This window comes from Tympanuchus pallidicinctus, unplaced genomic scaffold (assembly GCF_026119805.1).
Source record: "Tympanuchus pallidicinctus isolate F22 unplaced genomic scaffold, pur_lepc_1.0 scaffold10, whole genome shotgun sequence".
Lineage (NCBI taxonomy): Eukaryota > Metazoa > Chordata > Aves > Galliformes > Phasianidae > Tympanuchus > Tympanuchus pallidicinctus.
This window is the reverse complement of record NW_026294619.1, coordinates 13613145-13627718: the sequence shown is the minus strand read 5'-3', so window position 1 is coordinate 13627718 and position 14574 is coordinate 13613145. Positions and strand designations below refer to the sequence as shown.

The 14574-nt window shown below is 43.2% G+C and overlaps 2 protein-coding genes across 2 annotated transcripts in view; both read right to left on the bottom strand.

The window, feature by feature from the left end:
* The window catches only part of GPR89B (G protein-coupled receptor 89B), a 168469-nt gene that overhangs the window by 34468 nt on the left and 119427 nt on the right, over window positions 1–14574 (bottom strand). The window lies entirely within an intron of this gene.
* The window catches only part of GJA8 (gap junction protein alpha 8), a 36101-nt gene that overhangs the window by 14973 nt on the left and 6554 nt on the right, over window positions 1–14574 (bottom strand). Inside the window, exon 4 of the mRNA XM_052703792.1 lies at window positions 14360–14489. The gene's annotated coding sequence lies outside the window, so the exon portion shown is untranslated. The remainder of the gene's footprint in view (window positions 1–14359; window positions 14490–14574) is intronic.

Here is a 14574-nt window from a genome sequence, read left to right as displayed (position 1 = left end):
CAAAGACAATGGAAGGGCTTCTGTAAGCACATCAGCGTTTAAAAGGAAGACAAGAGAAAATGTGGGCCTTCTCCAGAAGGAAACAGGAGATCTGGTTATCTGAGATACGGAGAAGGCTGAGGTATTCATCAACTTCTTGCCTCAACCTTCATCAGCAAGTGCCCTCACCACACTGTCCATGTCACAGAAGGCAAAGCCAAGGGACTGGGAAAATGAAGAACTGACCGCTATAGGAGAAGAACAGATTTGAGACCATCTAAGGAACTTGAAGTTACACAAGTCCAAGAGACCAGATGAGATGAATCCACAGGTCCTGAGAGAACTGGCAGATGAAGTTGCTGATCCACTATCTATCGTATCTGAGAAATCATGTCAGTGTGGCAAAGTTCCCATTAGAAAAGGGAAAGTATAATGTCATTCAATAAAAAGGGAAAAAATGGAAAACAAGGAGCCAGAGGCCAGTCAGTCTCATATATCTTCCTGGCAAGATCATGGAACATATCTTCCTGGAAACTATGCAAAAGAAAATGGAGGACAGAGAGGTGGCAGGTGACAGCCCACTTAGCTTCACTAAGTACAAGTAGTGCTTGAAATTTGGTGGTCTTCTACATCAGGGCTACAGCGTTAGCAGGTGTAGGAAGAGCAACTAATGTAATCTGCCTGGACTTGTACAAAGCATTTTACACAGTCACATGTCATCCTTGTCTCTAAACTGGAGATTTTTGTTAGATATTAGGAGGAAATCATTATTCAGAGAGCGGTGAGGCAGTGGCACAGCTGCCCAGAGAAGCAGTGGATGCCCCATCCCTGGAGGTGTTCAGTGCCAGGTTGGATGGGCCCCAGGCAGCCTCAGCTGGTGGGAGGCAGCCCTGCCCATGGCAGGGGGTTGGGGCTGGGTGGGCTTTGAGGTCCCTTCCAACCCAAATCATCCTGTGATCCTATGCTTTCTTATCATTGAGCCGTTTTGATATTGGTCACAAAGCTCCCAACTCCTAGCACCACTGTGACTGCAAAGTCTCCACTGCAACTCAGCCATTTGCTCACAAACTACGAGATCACTTGGGGAATGTGGGATTTTTCATTCCAAATGGATTTCCAACACAGACATGATGTCAGGACAAGGCAGGGCCATGCTATTGAACAGCTCTTTTCATGCATGATAGCAGATTGTGCAATTATATAGTGCACAACCCTAGATAATGATACCTCTCCCTCAAACAAAGTTATCTTCTCCTGATCTGCTTAGCTAGAAAGTGGCACATGCTTCCTGTTCTTCTGCTGAACACACAAACCTTTCACTTATGGCTGAAGCTGAACACTAAACATATTAAGCTTCCCTGCAAGAAGATGGACGCTCTACACAACTCTTATTTGCTAGATATCGCCCAACTTAAAGGAGACTTGCTTTCTAGTAACATGCTTCTTTGTCTGTCATTGAGCCAAAGCCATTTATCAATCTGATCACTAGGAGTGAGAGTCTCACCAGCTCCTATCTTCTCTGTACCACCTACTGAAATCAGAAATTGTTTAAATGTAGGTAGCCCTGGACTAATCTTTGGGCAGAACTCGCCATGCCCTTGTAACGCTGTTAAATGTCAGTCTCCCTATTTTTCTGAGATTTTTTCAAGACTTGCCCAAATTTCACCTTCTCTTCAGAGCCCTCAGAAAATTGGGGAATGCATTTTGCTGGGAAATTACAGGCAAAACAGAAAGAAAGGAGAGAGAGAAAAATATAAAGCATGAAGAAGCAGGGAAATTTGAGAAGTATGCAAGCAACAGGAGAAGAGGTGAAGGCAATGTTGGATTATGCTGAAACTCAAGTGGAAGATAAATACTTCAGGGAAATGTGTTTTTAATTTAAGGGATGGGGTGAAAGTAGACAATGAATAAAGATAAGCAGAGCAAAAGTGGAATGTCTTTCAATATCTTGCTAACCTAACTGCAGTTCTGCTCTGAAAATTACTGTTATAAGAGGAACTGGGGAGTTACAGTCCAGTCAGCTTAACTGTGATACTTAGAAAGATACTGGAGCCATTTATGAAACAATCAATTCATAAGTAGCTGAAGGATGATAATGTGATAAGAACCAGTCAGCAGGGAATTTTAAAGAATAAACACCAACCAGGCTGATTTCCTTCTTTGATTAGTAGGCCTGGTAGATGGGAAGGAAATGGTAAATATTAGGTACACCGCTTTTAGTGAGCATTTTGGAAATATCTAGACCACAAACTCCCAGAGAAGCAAGCAGTTGAAGTGACAACGCAAAAGTGCACAAGTCCCATAATCAAGGGTAATTAGGTGGGCTTCACTTTTCTAGCTAGGAGGACCACATCCCTAAGTTTGGGCTTCAGGGCTGCTCAGCATTTCCATGAAAGATTTGGACAACAGAACAAAGGACAAAACCGAAAGGATGGCAGCTGGGCTGGGGGGTTGCCATCTCCATGAAGTTGGGTGACTGGAGTGTCAGAATTTGACATGAACATGAGGCACTACAGAGCTGGCCTACCTTCTAGAGACGTGGTGTATCAAGATATAATTCAGAAATGGTGAGGGCATAGGCACCAACTGCGCTGGTCTGAAGGAATCGGCCTAGATGACCTTTAAGGGTCCCTTCCAACTCAAATGCTTCTATGATTGGTAAGCATTTTAACAGCAGTGCAGCCTAGAAAGAGCTGGAGTGGGACTGAATATGAAGCTGTTGAGCAAGATTCCCACAGGAAAACAAAACAAAATCAAAACAAATCGCAAACATAAGGGGAGTTTTGTGTAAAAGACAAAGAAAGCAATTATTCAATACTGCTGAGCTCTCAGCAGGTACAGTGAGTCCAGTTCCAAGCACTACATTTTACAAAAGATGTAAACAAACCAGAGAGAGTTAAAAAATTAAAAAATAATATTAAAAAAAAAAAAAACAACACAACAAAATAATAAGAGATGTTACCAAAAAAAAAAAAAAAAAAAAAAAGAAAAAGAAAGCACCTTATAAGGAATGGGTAGAAGAATTTGGTTCATTTTCTCTAGGAAAGGAACAACAGGAGGGGAAGCATGATAACAGTCTTCCAGCACATAAACATTTATTATAACGGGTGGAGAGATGGAGCAGTTGTCCTCCACATTCATCAGAAGCAGAAGAAGAAATAATCAGCTTAATTTGCAATAAAGATGATATAGCTAAACATTAGAAAAACACTTTGCAATGGTAAGAAGAGCAAAGCACGGCAGCACACTGCTTGGGGAGGCTGTAGAATCACAGGAGGTTTTTATGAAGAGGTAAACAAACATCTGTTAAGGATGATCTTATCTCATAAGCAGAAAAACAATCGGGAGGCTTTCTGAGGTCTTTGGCCCTACAGTTTTATGATTTCTTGGCACTTGTCTCAGAAAAGTAATTTCAGTAAATAAAAAGTATCTTGCCATCAACCCTGAAAACTCAGCCTGGACATCCTGGGTTTCCCACACCAGCAAGTGCAATGCTGAGCTGGACAGATAGCAGCTCAGATCTGGAAGCAGGTGTGCTGTGTCAGCAGTACGTTCCACTACAGCTAATTACCTTCTCTCTGGAGTGGGGCTAATTAGCAGGGGCAGCATGAAGCACACTGGTGCCACACCACTTACCACGCTGGCGGTAGCTCACACCAAGCAGCAGAGGCATCTCCACGTTGCACTGCTTGTCCTGCAAGGAGGGCTGAGCTCGAGGAAGCTTTGAGATGGTGTTTGCTTTGTTCTTTCACTTCAGAAACCAGGAATGGCTCTGAACGTGCTGTGGATTTAGAGCTGCGTGCTCCCTGTAACCCCATTTCAACCAATTTGTTCTCCTGCTGTAGCAACTGTAAGATTAAACGCCATGCCTTATTTAGGGTGTTTCATCTGGACATTGATGCTAAACATGAAAAACAGGGTGTGTATGACCCGTGGCACTCCCAGCAAGGACCTCTTTTTTTTTCCACACAGTTTAGCGCTGACCTTTTCCAGAGACGCTGATTATATCTGAGGGCAGGAGCAATAGGAGCCACCTACCTCGTCCCGGTACAATTGGTGGAGTGGCATCAGCAAAGCAAAAATAGCCAGCATCCTTTGCCAGGCAGCCTCTCGGGCTGCTGCAGCCACTAGCGGGCACTGTGTTCTCACTCAGGCACTGTAAGGCACCAGGGGAGACCGGGGGACGTGATGAGCAAGAGAGAGAAGAGAGAGAAGGCAAAAGCTGCCCGTTTCGCTGTGCCTGCACCCTGCCCTCTTTCCTCATTTCTTAGACTTTCTCTGCACATGCAAAACTAACACAAAGCAAACAAAGGGAAAGTGCGATGATGCAGTAATATCTGTCCCAAATACCGATTTTATGCTACTTTTTTAATGTTAAATAGATGGAAGTCAAGCTGATGTGAAGATGACTCTAGCAATATCAATTTTACCTACGGAAACACTGTCATTTCAGTTGAAAAGGCAAGAGCATAGTCTGTATTTGCCAACACCATCTGTATTTTGTGTTGAATTTGTATTCCTCATCCAGCAAATGCTTGTCATGTATACCAGCTGACCTGCATGACTTCCCCTTTAATAACAGCACTGTCAGTAATAAGATCTGGACTAAGCTTACAAAAGCCTGCAAGACAAAAGAGATAAGCTGTCACTTGTCACAGGTAAGAGTATCACAGCAGCAACACAAAAATGGCTGAGAAGAGAAGAGGAACCATAGATGCGTGATTTCACAGCTCGGCATGACTTCATTTAAAACCAGAGGGAGCTTTACAGACCTCTACAATGGTGCTTTCCTTAGGAATTCTAAGTTCTCACCCTGAAGTAGGTGTTATTTCTGAATAGGTGTACTGAGACAACCTTGTAAGCAAGGTGTAGAACATACATTACAGAGCCATTGTATGAAAATGGTTGGACTAGATGATCTTAGTGGTCTTTTCCAGCATTGATGATTCTGTGACTCTATGAAAATGCCTTTCCTGGGTCTCCACATACCTTCTTACCCGTCCCCTTTCCTGGCCCCTTCCTACAACCTGCCTTCTGACATGGAGATGGCAATCAGCTGGAAGACACTCCTGAGAAGAACTGAGAATACAAGCAAGTTGCATACTTAGGTGGTCCCCAGACTCAATTTTCTCCATTTCTCTATGTATATATTCTAGGTTATGTCCTTTCCACCACAGTTGAGATCCTCCTCAGAGAGATGGACTAATGGCTGTCAGGAGTTGTGAGGTACCAGGCCAATCAGGGAATATGTTGCTTACAACCAATCTGAACTATGTAAAGCGGTTCCAAGGAATGGTGTGACACACACTTGATAATACTTCTGGTAATAATTAATTGCACAAGGCCTGCCAGTAAAAGAGGAGCTAATAATATTTCCCAACCTCTTGAGAAGAACTTCATGTGTTTGTTTAAAAAGCTTTGATGAGACAACCTCTTCACATTCTCAGGCACAAGATGCTGGAAGCGACCAAGCTTCTGAAGGACCTGAACAAGTGGGTATGACCAGAAACATCCTGTGTTCCGTCCCGTCCACAAGATTTGTGGCCCTCCAGCTTCCATAGGGAGCTTGTTCCCTGTTCCTTTATCCCATCTGAGCTCTTCTAACACCAAGGCCTGCCTCACTAAGTGGTTGGCTCAGAGCTCTCGGGAGCGTTGTCACCACCCACTTTCTGCCTTTATCTCCCTGCCTTCATTTCCACACCACAGAACAAGGTGGTGGAGCATACAAGTTGTGGAGGTGGCTTGGGATGGGGCAGCATTGGGAATGGCAGAACAGCCCACTATTCCTGTGCTCCCAGTCCTTAGAGATGCACATACCTGCCGTGCACTCTGGCTGACCTCAGCTCCCCATTTCCCACAGCAGAGTGTGTTCCCAGCCTCTCTGGGGAGGACATCCGTGGGGACGGTTCCTGTTTCCCTGCCCTTTCAGTCACTTGCCTTCCTGAACCTGATATGATTGTTTCTTTGGGCACAGTGTAAAGATGCCAGCAAGGAACGGAAACCTCTCATGCCTCAGAAATTTATTAATAAGAAAAGGAGGTTATTGAACTTGGAAGCTGTCAAGCCAGCCGTTCTCTTTTCCTGATCAAGGTAACCTGCTCATCCAGACAAATTATCCATCCAAAGGTCTTGGGCATCCCTGAGACAATTTGCTCTCAAACTGTCAAACAGGGAGGTGGAGGGAGCCAGGGACTCTTTGTGTACAGACCTGCCAGGAAATCTAGATGCTGGGGCTGAAAAGCTTCCCATTTGCAAAGACTTCTTTTTTCATAATTACCAGTAAAATGCAATCGCTTAGGGTCCTGTTACGTTCCAGCAAAAATATTATCAGAAATAAGGCCTAAACATGAACAGGATCCTTCTACCAGAAGCATTAAGACTTACTGGGTGTCCTCCTTCCTGGGCCACATCCTGCCACTGCTGTGGTGAGTCCCACTTTGGAACTGCCACCAACTCTCCCATGTGCCCAGCACTAGGAGGACCTATTTTTGTTTAACTGATAAATACCACTGCAATGAATGCAGCAATTACTACAGATAGTTTTTCAGCAAAATGAAGGGTTGTATTTTCACAGTTTGTGTCTCTCCAGTCCCCAGAGGTCTGAAGAGGGCATCAACTGTAATACGTTGGCCACCCTGCTCCAGTCCAGGGAGCAGCAGGTCTGGCTTCAATCCCCCTGCTGCATATCAGCTCTGCTGTGCAGTGCTGGGTGTATCAGGTTGCAGCCCCTCCTCTTCCTTTCAAAAGCGTGTCCACCTTCACAGAAACACAGTATAGAAGTCAAGTCCATTCTAATACATCCTCTTTAGTTGCATACACTTGTCACATCCCTTTCCATTTTATATTCAGCAAGGCTTTGCCTGCCCAAAAGACTGCAGCTATATGAAATTAGAAAAGATGTTGGGATAGCTCGTATGGCTCAGTGTTACAATCGATGCCTATAGCCTTAACAAAGATTGAGTGGGCACAAGTGGGCTAGAAAAAAGAAAGGTACTACCTGCTCTGATGCTTGTGCCTTTGAATTCTGATTTCCTAATTAACAAATATTTGTGAATTGGTATCCCGGTAATTGGAGCAATGACTTAGGTCTGTGACACACAACTCAGCAACACTGGAATATGGGACCACTGGTTAGTCGAGCACTACCTAAAGAAAAAACAAACTAAGTTATCACTTAGTTTGACTCATGCTGATGTTGCTGACCCAAAAACAGCCTCAGAGATTTTTAAATGTTCTAAGTTCCACCGTTCAAAAAAAATCTTAAATCCAAAATGACCAATGAAAACTTGTATTTCACTTCATCCAGGGGGTAAAGTACTGGTAGAGATGAGAGACTGGTAATAGGTTTACTGATCAACAGCATTGTTAAAGGAAAGAAAAAAATGTCCAAAAAGTTAAGGCAATGCTTTAGAAGGCACTATGCTTTTAAGAGGTCCATTTCCTAGCCACGATGGGAATTCCCAGTATTTAAAGAAGAATATGAATAAAGAATAATGATTGAGAACTGATTAAAAACATTTTACTAGTCCCCAAAAATACACACTCCACAGTAAAGAAAGAACAGTGTAATGATTGAAGAAAATAACACAGCCAGATTTAAAAGAGAAGTGGGGCTGGCTTTAAAAAAAGTAGAACACACAACAAATAAACAGAGGAGAAGCTGAATATAAACTAGAAAATGGGAATTAGAAAAAACTGATGACGGAGGTAAAATGGGGGAAAAAACACTGACAAAGCTTTTTTTTTCTTTGAAAGTAAATTAAGAATAAAATGAGTCCTAATCGTGGTATTGATTCTTTATCAGATGGAAATGTTAGATTGCTCAATAATAATGCAGACAAGACAGATGAAATCAATAAAAACTTCTGTCCTACTGCCAGGAAAAGAGTCAATGGAGATGACATGGTTGATGACATGTCTATTCCAATATCATCTCAGAAGAATTCGATACCATCTACTGAAATCAGTCAGCAGGATGGGATACTTTGCACTGGAACTCTCTTTGTTTAAAAACAAAAACAAAAAACAACAACCAACCAACCATTGAACAGGAGTTCTCTGCACTATTGGTGTCGATTTTGTACCTCTCTGTGCACTGGAGGAGGAAGAACCTGCAACGTGGCATTTTGTTAAGACTCTGTAGAAAGGGGCAACCGTGGTACAATTGTGTCATATCTGTACTCACAGATAACTACAAACCTGCGATACGATCTCAGTTCTGAACTGAAAAATGAAGTGGCCAACGTAGAACATGAGGAATAAAGATAAAAAGGAAGAAAATATAAGTAGGGACACTCACCCCTGACTGTACCGAAAATTCAACCCATTTGACTGTGCTGATATTTTTCTCCAAGGAAACTGCTTACATCATTGTTAAATATAGCAAAACTGGTGCAGTATACTTAAGGTCCTGGAAGGCAGTTTCCCTTCTATCACATGGCAATTTGATTTAAGAACTTGACATAAGATAATAGTCATTAAGTAGACTATAAATGGCCTATCAGACTGGTCCCAAAATACAATTAAGAATGAGAAGTAACTACGTTTAACTATGCTTGTACCAAGATCCTGGAGAGTTTCGGTTTTTGGCCTCACGATATATTTAGTCCACAATCTGGAAGAAAACAGTTGCATTTGCAAAATGTTTAATAAGACCAAGAGACCTCTGAAACATGAAAAAGGGAGCAGCTGATCTACTGCACTCTGCATAGCACAGTGAGATGGGAACACGGCTCTGCTTTAGCACAAAGGCAGCCATGTCTTGCACTGCTGCAGGGAGCTTTGTCTAGGGAAGGAGCAACTCTGCAGAGGGCCCTGAACTCAGGGTAGCTGAGGAGCTGCATATGAGCCTGCAGTGCAACACTGCTTAAAGGGGCTAATGTGATCCCTGGATGTTCCCCCAGAGGCAAGGTATGTACGTATACTGCCTCAGTCCTAAGGTATATTCTCCAATTTTCATGACTGTTTTCTACTGATTTGTTTTCTACTGATACTGTTTTCTATCTGAGGTCTACCCATCTTTCTGCCAGAAATAATGCACTGTCTATGAGGAAGCTCAGGAAGCAGTGTCACAAGTGGTGACATACAACATCATCATGTAGATTTTTGCTCACGCATTTCAAAAGCTGATCTCATTGGTGAGCAATGTCTCATCTTTCAGTTCTGGAAAGATGGCACCTATCTTTACTAACCATACAAGGCAAGCAGTTTGAAGAAAGCAGGATGATGTGAGAAGCAAATGAAAAGTGAGAAGACCAGAACTACTGACAAGAAGAATGAGAACAGCCACAGCAAAAAAACAAAAACAAACAAACAAAAAAAAACCAAAAAACCACCATAAACATGCTGCCCAAGCATAATACACATATCAAAGGACAGTAGAGAGACAACTTGAATGTTGTCTCCTTCCATATCTTCTTCAAGCTTGAAAAAGAAGATTCCCACAAAACACCTGGGTTCACTTGCGTCAAAGTATATAAGGTATCAGCACTTGAGCTGCCCATAGCAGCCTTGCATCTGTCCAGCACAAAGATGCCAGTGATCTCCTAATTGTTACTGTACTGTTTCAGCTCTATTGGAGTACAAACTCTGATATCAGCGAGCTTTCAGTAAACCTGATGGCCCTACAGAGACTTATGACCAGTCACAGATCACAATCCTAAAGCAGACACACACACACACAAAAACCACTCTTGCAAATTATCTTGAATACAATTTGCTGTATCCATTCTCATGCCTGTTGAGAGCCACGTGACTCTCCTGCAAGTAGATTTTAACTTATAGTTGGGAATTAACACTGAAGTTAACAGGTCTCCTCAATGCCCAAGACTTTAGTCACTGACAAATCTCAGATGACAGAGGTTGGAACCACTTCATTTCTTGCAAACTAGTTCAGCACTGTTACACTCTGAGTGTATTGCCTATTAAGTCAAAGCATGGAAAACCCGGAATTATCCTAGAAACATCTGTCCTGGGAAAAGTAAAGGTTGCCATGGAATTAAGGGCGTTGATTTCTGATCTTTTCAAGAAAGGATGCAGAAAGCACAACCCTGAATAGGAAAAAAAAAAAAAAAGAAAAGAAAATTAAACAAGGAGAATCTTATTCACAAAATAACAGACTCAAAAAATACCATAGACTTTTCTCCTAGCACAGGAGGAGGTTCAGACTGCAACTTCTAAAGGCAGCACTGACCTCGGAGAGAAGAACAGCCTCACAGAGAGAGGATTAAATTTCCATGGACTGCCATGTAAGGAGAGCTGTGAAAATGCCAAGTGCTTCTAATGATGTCCCTTTTAGGCAAGATATTTACGACTGACAAAAGTAAAGATGGTCATACGGAGACCACATCTCCCACCCATGGAACCCACTGTCATGGAACTGGCCCAGCAAGATAAAAGGACCATGTTTATCCAAGAGCTCTTCAGTTTTCAACTGCTGCATGGGCTACAAGAAGGAGAAAGATCTCCTAGGGAAGGTTCTGTATCTGAACAGCATAGTCTCTGCACAGTAGGGACCAAGTGTTCCTTTTGAGTCATTAACTCAGCTATTTTGCACAGTAATAAAGCCTAGATAAGGAAACAGCCAAGAACAACAGATTGCCAGAAAGGGGTGGGGTAGAGCAGAGGTCCCTGCTTCAGCTCCTGACAAAGCTGTTCATTTTTATTCCCTACCACAAGATAGCAGCCGTGGTGACACAGGTTATCAATGACCAGAGGCAATCCAGGGAACGAAGCCATGATGTGTTTCTGGCCAAAGCCTTCAAAGCAAAAAGCTGAGGACTGGAGAAGGTCTCTTGGGGCCCCAACTTTGCTAACACAGCCGTCCTGACCGTGTGCTGGCTCACAGCGATAACATTGTGTGCCGAGGTTGGCATGCAGTCCAGGTGAAATCACAAGCAGAAAAGCTTCCCAACCCTGTGTGGCCTCAGCAGTCACGTTCACAGCTCCTCACCCGCCTACCACTCCTCATCAGGCTCCACCCAGCACCCTCCTGCACCCACAGGGACACTTTGCCCTTCCGGGCTTTCTTCCACAAAGTTGGGTAGTTGCCATTGTATTTTTTTAGGAAATATTGCTACATCCAGTACCTACTGCCTGCACACAAAGGCCTGAGCCTCTGCTGGCACACGTTCTTGCCCTGAGCTTCATCTATGGCACCGCTCATCTTCCCAGCATTTTCCTCACAAATTTCTAACAGCTGTGTGTTACTCCCAACAATTTATCCACATGCACAGCTTTGCTACAGTTTAACACTGTGGGGAAGAAAATAAGAAGCAAAGCAAAACTCTGATATCACAGGATACCAACGGGGATCCAGCCACATGACATTCAACAAAGCTAAATGCCAGGTCCTTCACTTGCGCATAACAACTCAATGCAGCAGTATAGGCTTGGGGAGGAGTGGCTACAAAGTTGCTCAGCAGAAAAGGACCTGGGGATACTGATTGGTGGCCAGCTGAACATAGGCCCACAGTGCACCCAGGTGACCAAGAAGGCCAATGGCATCCTGGCTTACATCAGAAATAACATGCCCAGCAGGACCAAGAAAGTGATTTTCTACCTACTCAGCACTGGTGAGACCACAGCTAGAGTGCTGCGTTCAGCTTGGATTCCTCACTGCAAGAATATTGAGTTACTAGAAAGCATTCAGAGAAGAGCAATGAAGCTGATGGAGGGACTGAAAACAGAACTGGGATTTAGTCTGGAGAAAAGGAGACTGAGGAGACAACTCATCACTCTCTTGAAAGGAGGCTGTCAGTCTATTTCCTCAAGTGAGAAAATATATGCCATCTCTGCACGTATTTAAGGGATGTGTGGATGAGACACTTAAGGATGTGGTTTCATGATGGACTTGAAGAGTGAGGTAATGGTTAGACTTGATCTTAAAGACCTTTTCCAGCCTAGATGATTCTATAGTTTTTACACAACCAAACAAAAATGTCCATTGGTGAGAGAAAAAAAAAACACGTTAGGTGAGAGGAATGCATCTAGCCCTTGCACCCTTCTCCCAGCAAAGGTAGGGGTCTCCCAACAAGGCCTCTGTCTTCTCCCATCCTGTACAACAGAGTAAAACCCTTGAGAGTATCATAGATAGTGGAATGGGATTCTGGAGATGAGAGGCTGGTGACAGGTTGAAAGCGATGGAAGCTCCTCTTGGAAACACTGGTACTTATTTCCACCATCATCAGTGGTGGAGGTAGCTGCCGATCCCAGAGAACGACTGGGGTAGATGCTTACATGGGAAACAGGGACAGAGTGGGGTCAAGGAGAGCTACTTACTGGAGCAATAAGATTTGAAGATTAAAGAGCAAGAGTGGTATGGCTTGGTTGTTTGCAGGTTGTTTGTACAGAGCAAGGTGAAAAAGAGTAACAGCTTGGATTGAGAGGGGATGCCTCCGTCACTTGCTCTGAGGCAACTCTCAACCACTTGCCTGCCAACAAGGGAGACAAACTCAGACACCAATTGCAGAAAGAACTACTGTGATCATCAAGACTCACACCTTAGAAAACCTGGGCCAGAAATTTTGGCAGAAATCCTTTCCATCTCCACAAGCATCTACTTTCTGACAAGAATCCAGACAAATTAAAAGCCCCCTGTGAAGAATCCTCCACAATCCTCAGCAAGCCTTTCCAGTGATTACTTGCATGCAATGTTAAAAAATTAGTCCTCTTTTGATGCTTTAAAAAAAAAGTTTCAAATTGAATCAGTCATTAATTCTTTTTTCGCTTCAGTCTGATAGAACAAGAAGTTTGTTCCACATATAGGTGTATATATATACACACACTACAAAAGCTAGCCTTCAGCTTTATTTTCCCTTCAATTCTTTGACCTCTTTCACTGGAAGGCACATTTCCAACTCTAACGACTCAGGCATATTCCCTGAAACCTCTCCCATCCAGGAACCACCAACAAAAGCACTAAATAGAGTACATGGGAAGTGACAATGTTAGTACTAAATGACACGCACACCCACTCTCTCCTAGAGCTATTCATCCTGAAGTTATTTACCAAAAGTTGCATGCGTTTCCCCAGCTACAGCACCATCCTGGAATTCTGTTGTCAGCCAGTGAGCCACTCCAGTTCCCATCATTCCTTGTCACTGCTGCCCAAGACAAACTCACTAACTGGTAAGCATAGCCTGTGCTCCTTATCCTTTGACATGTGACTTGCAACAACTAATGTTATGCTTGGATGCATCATTCCAAGTGATCCAGGCTATTGCAATGTCCTTTTTTTTTTTACTGCCTTACTGATTTTTCACTCCTCACTACCATTCAATGACTATTTCACTATCTTTCAGGTGATTGATCATAGAGTTCAATAATGTACAGCAACAAGCTGACCAACTTTGAAACACTTATTTCCGCTTACAATTGCACAACCCCATCCACTGGGAAGTGACACATTTCCTGTAAAGTTCTAATGCTGGCATTGCAAGAACCACCACCACCACAAATTTCTAGAAGCAATATGCCAGCACTACCTATTCCTAATTCAGTCTATCTTGTTTAATTTGATGTTTTAAAGTAAAAGTTACCACCTAATCCATGTTCCCATAAGCGGACCTCTACTTAAATAGCAGTTTTCCCTCTCTGGTTGAGATAAAAGCAAATGATTTATGATGCTTGAACTGCTGCTGGGATCTTGTCTGTCAGAGGCATAAAATTTCTCACCAGAACACAGGAGCATGAATAACTTGTTCTCAAAGTGTCTGCAGCACTAGTCCTTCATCTGGCAAAGCTTATGCACGTTATTAACTTCACTGCATCACAGGAGCTGGTGACAATGTACAGTAAAATACATGTTTTCACTTCTTAAAGGAACTGGGGCCCAGGAGGATGCCAAAGGGAAGTCAAAACAGGAGGTTAGGCAGTTGGAAACTTTCCTTTACACTGTTATACAGAACTCGCATCTTTTCAGTTGCTGAGTAAATAAATAGCTGACTGCATTCCCACTGCCTGATTGCTTCAGGTGCATTACACAAATTACAAATAAGTAAAAACACAGATTCCCTTACTCCCAAGAGATTTTTGAAGATCAGCTACTAACCCCTAACTGTATCTGTGTTTGTTGGGTAATGAATGAGGTGAGGCAACACCCTTGACTGATGAGATCCATGAGGAAAAAGGTGAGTTGTGCCCTCCTGTGAAGAAGAGCTCATGGATCTGACATCATACCGTGCAGCTCTTCCATCCGCAATGGAGTCTCAGTAGCCTGTATCTGTAGGAGTGTCTGTTCTTTCCCATTTTATAGTGGATCACTGTATAAGGAGGAATGAAATCCATTGTCTTTGTTCATTGTAAGCAAAAGGCCCGCAAAACCTTCCTGGAAGGATGCTTTACCCAACTGTCTGAGCTGGCTGATCCAAGAACAACTTACCCCCTAAAAGATAATGTTTTAGTTGAGAGTAACACTTTGGTTTCCCATGTCATCCAGGCAGTTTGTCCATTTCTGTGTCAGGCCACATGCCAGAGGGGAGGCTAGTACACTGCAGGCTGCTCAAGTGTTTCTGCTTGGGAAGACAGGTGTGGTTAGAAGGTAAAACAATAGCCATTGGTGTCAGGAAACACCAACCCCTGCAGCATGTTCTTAGA